Here is a 6,295-nt window from a genome sequence, read left to right on the forward strand (position 1 = left end):
TCTCTTGCTGAGCGTTCTCAGGAGTGAAATTTCCAGGTCTGGCTACAGAGCTTCCCCAGTAGAAGGGAGCTATGGAGCTGGCTCCCTCTGACAGTCCAGCAAAGCCTAATTTGGTCACTTCTTAATGTACATGGGATCATCACTTAACATGATGTAAAGTTGGTAGCTGATTTTCTCTAACAGCAGCATGAGGTCTCGGGCTTCCCTCTTGAGGTAGATCAGTGAAGGTTTTTATTTTTGTGGCAATCGGTGCTATTGCCAAGAAAATCTTGGAGGCTTAGTCCACATTTTGATTGAATTGGTCCAAACTAAGGTTCAAAGGCAGGTTATTTTCAAAGGCAGGACCCCAACCATGGAACATCTAGCCCAGGGATCTCAAACTCAAATCACCATGAAGGCCACATGAAAACTAGGACATTGGCCCCAGGGTCTCATCACTGAAACCTTTTCATACAACGATACAAAAGTATAGTAAAAAATGCGTGTGGGGGGGGGCACTTCCCATGCTGCAGGAAATAACTCCGCGGGCCACATGTTTGACACCTATGATCTAGCCCAAGTAAATCATTTGGAACAACATCTTGACCATGCTGAGATCTTCAAGACCCCACCTTTTTGATAAGACCTAACCCTAATAATACCATCTTCCCAGAACCAACCCACAATTGGTGAGACTGAAGAGAATAAAGTAGAAGGCAAGAAGACAAGTGAAGTAAACACTCAAACATATACAGAGAGAATGAAGGAGGATATGACAATATTTTCATAATTGGAGCATGCTCAGGTCTGATCTAAAGTCCACTGAAGTAAATGGAAAGATTCCAGTGGCTAGCAATAGGCTTTGAATTAAACCTTCAAAGCTGTCCTTAATTTTTGTATAATGCTGAAATACAAACAGTGACAGGCATCTCAGGAAACCGTAAGAAAGATAAGCATTATTAAAGTTAGCCCATTTCAAACAGTGTCCCTGAATGTCAAAAGAAAAGGAGTACTTGTAGCACCTTAGAGACTAACAAATTTATTTGAGCATAAGCTTTCGTGAGTTACAGCTCACTTCATCGGATGCATGTAGTGGAAAATAAAGTGGGGAGATTTTATATATAGAGAGAACATGAAACAATGGGTGTTACCATACAGACTGTAACAAGAGTGATCAGGTAAGGTGAGCTATTACCAGCAGGAGAGCGGGGTAGGGTGGGGGGGAACCTTTAACTTAGGCTTGAATAAAGACTGGGAGTGGATGTGTCATTACACAAAGTAAAACTATTTACCCAAGTTTATTCCCCCCCCCCCGACTGTTCCTCACATGTTCTTGTCAACTGCTGGAAATGGCCCACCTTGATAATCACTACAAAAGGTCCCCCCCCGCCCCGCCCTGGCTCTCCTGCTGGTAATAGCTCACCTTACCTGATCACTCTTATTACAGTCTGTATGGTAACACCCATTGTTTCATGTTCTCTGTGTACATAAAATCTCCCCACTGTAGTTTCCACTGAATGCATCCGATGAACTGAGCTATAGCTCACGAAAGCTTATGCTCAAATAAATTTGTTAGTCTCTAAGGTGCCACAAGTCCTCCTTTTCTTTTTGCGGATATAGTAAAACGGCTAACACGGCTGCTACTCTGAAATCTGAATGTCAAGTGTTTCCAAATTCTCCCTCTCTCACTCCCCACTGCTAAATTCATGTAACTGCTAGTTCCTGAAATCCTTGGTGGGTTTTTTTAATGACTCTTCTCCCTGAAGGCTATTAGCTAAGTTTTTAAGATATGATGCTTGTGCATAGGACTGGATTGGCCAGTTTTGGACAAAAAAGCCTTTGATAAGGGTTTAACATTCAATAAATAATTTTACAGGTCTGGATGTTACATACATCAAGTGTGATAGTACCCCGTTATAGGAAGACAAATTTTAATATTCTAAATACAGCATTAAAAATCATAATTACAAAAATATTAGTTAAGACCTTGGTTGTAAAAGAGATACAGATCTGGCCATTTATCTGCAGGTTGGTGGTTAAAATACAGTCAGGCTCAATAGTAACAACATTATAAACTCTTTTCTGAAATCAGATCAATGACCTTTGTAAAAATTAACTGGAGGTTTCACATTCAGGAAGCTACCACCAAAACTGGTTATACAGTAGAACCCCAGAATTACAAACTGCAGAGTTACAAAGTGACTGGTCAACCACATACCACATTTAGAACCAGAAGTACATAATAAGGCAGCAGCAGAGACCAAAAGAAAAAAAAAAAAAAAGCAAATACAGTATAGTACTGTGTTAAACTTGAACTACTAAAAAAAGGGAGGGGGGAGTTTAAAAAAAGATTTGACAAGGTAAGGAAACTGTTTCTGTGCTTGTTTCATTTAAATTAAGACGGTGAAAAGCAGCATTTTTTTTCTGCATAGTAAAGTTTCAAAGCTGTATTAAGTCAATGTACAATTGTAAACTTTTGAAAGAACAACCATAACTTTTGTTCAGAGTTATGAACAACCTCCATTCCCAAGGTGTTCATAACTCTGAGGTTCTACTGTAATTGGCACCTTGGAGTCAATCAAGTATTTAATATAAAATTCATAAAGATTGCACGAATAAAAGATCTGCTTCAGTTCCAAATACAGCACATCCCTCAGTGTTTCCATTAAAGTACATAAATAACTGTCAACTCATTAAAAATATATGTAAAACTAGATAGTGAAAAGAAAATGTTTCTAAAAAAAGTTATAACTTACAAGTAAAACTCAAAAAGAAAAGGAGTACTTGTGGCACCTTAGAGACTAACCAATTTATTTGAGCATAAGCTTTCGTGAGCTACAGCTCACTTCATCGGATGCAAACTGTGGAAAGTGTAGAAGATCTTTTTATACACACAAAGCATGAAAAAATACCTCCCCCCATCCCACTCTCTTGCTGGTAATAGCTTATCTAAAGTGATCACTCTCCTTACAATGTGTATGATAATCAAGTTGGGCCATTTCCAGCACAAATCCAGGTTTTTTCACCCCCCCCCCCCAAACACACACACACAAACTCACTCTCCTGCTGGTGTGTATGGGGGTGGGGGGTGAGAAAACCTGGATTTGTGCTGGAAATGGCCCACCTTGATTATCATGCACATTGTAGGGAGAGTGGTCACTTTGTATAAGCTATTACTAGCAGGAGAGTGAGTTTGTGTGTGTGTGTGTTTGGGGGGGTGTGTGAGAAAACCTGGATTTGTGCTGGAAATGGCCCACCTTGATTTTCATACACATTGTAAGGTTAGTCTCTAAGGTGCCACAAGTACTCCTTTTCTTTTCGCGAATACAGACTAACACGGCTGTTACTCTGAAACCTGTAAGGAGAGTGGTCACTTTGGATAAGCTGTTACCAGCAGGAGAGTGAGTTTGTGTGTGTGGTTTTTGGAAGGGGGGGAGGGGGTGAGAAAACCTGGATTTGTGCTGGAAATGGCCCACCTAGATTATCATACACATTGTAAAGAGAGTGGTCACTTTGGATGGGCTATTACCAGCAGGAGAGTTAGTTTGGGGCGGGGGGGATGGAGGGTGAGAAAACCTGGATTTGTGCTGGAAATGGCCCAACTTGATCATCATACACATTGTAAGGAGAGTGATCACTTTAGATAAGCTATTACCAGTAAGAGAGTGGGATGGGGGGAGGTATTTTTTCATGCTTTGTGTGTATAAAAAGATCTTCTACACTTTCCACAGTTTGCATCCGATGAAGTGAGCTGTAGCTCACGAAAGCTTATGCTCAAATAAATTGGTTAGTCTCTAAGGTGCCACAAGTACTCCTTTTCTTTCTGTTAAGTATGTTTGCACTATTGTTGTAGCCATGTTCATCCCAGGATATGAGAGAAACAGAAGGTGACCTGTACCTCAGTTCCTGAAGAAAAGCTTTGTGTAGCTCAAAAGCTTGTACTTTCCCCCAACAGAAGTTGGTCCAATAAAAGATATTACCTCACCTACCTTGTTTTTCTGTTAAGTGTGACATTCTGAAAGCTACTGGTTAGGGGGGAAACAAATACAGTGATTTATCCAAACTCTACTCCAGTTCTTGCAAAGAAAAGACTGGCCATGGTAGAGGTGAAAGGGAGGTTCAGAAACCTGAACCTTATTAGTCAGCAGTAAGATGCCCAGTTAGGCAATGAGCAAATTCTGTCCTGTTAGATGGCTATACTGAGGAGCAGGAGAAAACTCAGGAGATTTTTCTATGGAGTTTTGGTTAATGTTTTAAAGCAGACAAAATGTTGACTGCCTTTCTATGGGTCAAATACTACCTTTGGTGATGCCTCTGCAACACCATTGGCTTTAATATCTTGAAACTAGGTTACCACCAGCTGGTTTAGAAATAATCACTACCAAAGAGACCTGCCCACTGGGTTAACATTGAACTAATCTTGGCTTCAGTAGTAAATGTGACTGATGACAAAGAGCTGATATTTACACAGAAACCATTTGAAAGGCAAATCTGAATTAAAACTAGCCTGCAGACTTCAATCTCAATTCAAATATATGTAATTACCTCGGGGGGTCTGGACAAACAGAAGTTAAACACTTTCTCTACGTACTGAAGATCAAAGAGTCTTTGAACATCAAACACAGTTTAGCTTTAGTTTGAAGCTAGCCAGTTAATTAAAAGATGGCTTTTATCTGATTCAATGAGAAAGTCATTACCAAGCTTCCCTCCTTATTCATCACTAACAGGTTAATGCCCCCTATCTATGAAATCCAGAGGTCTAGAGTTGTTGCTGGAGGCTTGAGGCCTAAATCCCACCCTGCAGCTCAGGCCACCAAAAGAGTTAATCCAAAACTCTAGAAACACTTCAGCAACAGATTATTAGCGATAAAACAACAACTTGATATAATGTATTAATTAACTTTAAGACAATTATATTGTGGCAAGGCACCTCCTACATCTTGCCGTACTTAGCACGTCCCCCTCTCGCGGTGGCAGGCCTGGGGTAAATCAGCCCCACTCTGGGCAGTGTTTGCTTTCCCCCTTCTGTGTTCCTTTGGTCATATTTTCCAGGTAGGCCTCGGGGTTGGCCTAAGGGTTGATCCTCTACCAAACAAAAAGAAAACCGTCTCAGAAACTCAAAAACAACAGGGGAATACCTTTTCCTGCCTCCTCACTGGGGCAGGGTGTTCTTCTGTTGTTTGCCCCGGAGTGTCAGTCCTTCCCCAAGCAAATACTGAGGTTTGGATGTTTCTCCTATGGGAAGGGGCACAGCCTCTCGCCTGGAGAAGCTTATTTCCCTGCTGTCACTAGCCTGGCGGCAGCGCATGCATCTCCGTGTGTCCTTCTGTCTCCTCACAGGAGGGTTTTTTTTAAAAGATCTCAGGCAGCCCCTACTTGGATTCAGGTGGCCCTAATTGACCTGAGGTAACCCCTTCTCAGCTTGTAGGAAAACGGGCCTTTAACGTTCTAGGGCTACAATATCGGCCTTCCAGGACCCTCTAGCAGCTGTCCGGCCTGACTTTGTCACAATACATTTAAGTCTCCCATTAGAGGAAAAAAAATCAGTTTGTATTCTGGTAAATTTACCAGACTACCAGAGTTGGTTGAATGAGGAGAAAAGATGCTATTAGAAAGAAAATCATCAAACGTTCATCACTAATAGGAGGTAGCAAGCAGTGAATCACAGAATGGGGGAGGATAAGTAGAATAATAGATGGGAATGAAAGTTCCCTCCAGATAAAACAAGGAATTATATGGGAACCAATCCTACCACAGGATGCCTCTGTCGAGGAATGGAAACTTTGTTTGCAAATCTTCCTCAGGTCATGTCTACTCTACAAAATTATGTTGACCTAAATTATGTTGGCATACATCCACCAAAGTTATTACAATTGCTTGTGCATGTGCACACTACACTTAGGGTTGCCAACCCTCCTGGTTTCGTCGGGAGTCTCCCGGAATCAGGCTTTATCTCCCGGAGGCTACTGAAACCAAACCAGGACATTTTAGGCACTAAAAGTCCATCGGTGCAGCAAGGGGCCAAGGCAGGCAGAGAGCCTGCCTTGGCCCTATTGCGCCACCGACTGGGAGCCGCCCAAGGTAAGTGTTATCCAGCTGGAGCTCGCACCCCTCACCCCCTCCCACACCCTAATCCCCTCCCCAGCCCTGAGCCCCTCCTGCACCCAAACTCCCTCCCAGAGCCCACACCCCCTTCCCCAGCCCTGAATCCCCTCCAGCACCCAAACTCCCTCCCAGAGCTTGCACCCAACACCCCCTCCTGTACCCCAACCCCCTGCCCCAAGCTCAGCCCTGAGCCCCCCCCCCACACTCCAAA

This window comes from Eretmochelys imbricata, chromosome 5, assembly GCF_965152235.1.
Source record: "Eretmochelys imbricata isolate rEreImb1 chromosome 5, rEreImb1.hap1, whole genome shotgun sequence".
NCBI classification, from domain to species: domain Eukaryota; kingdom Metazoa; phylum Chordata; order Testudines; family Cheloniidae; genus Eretmochelys; species Eretmochelys imbricata.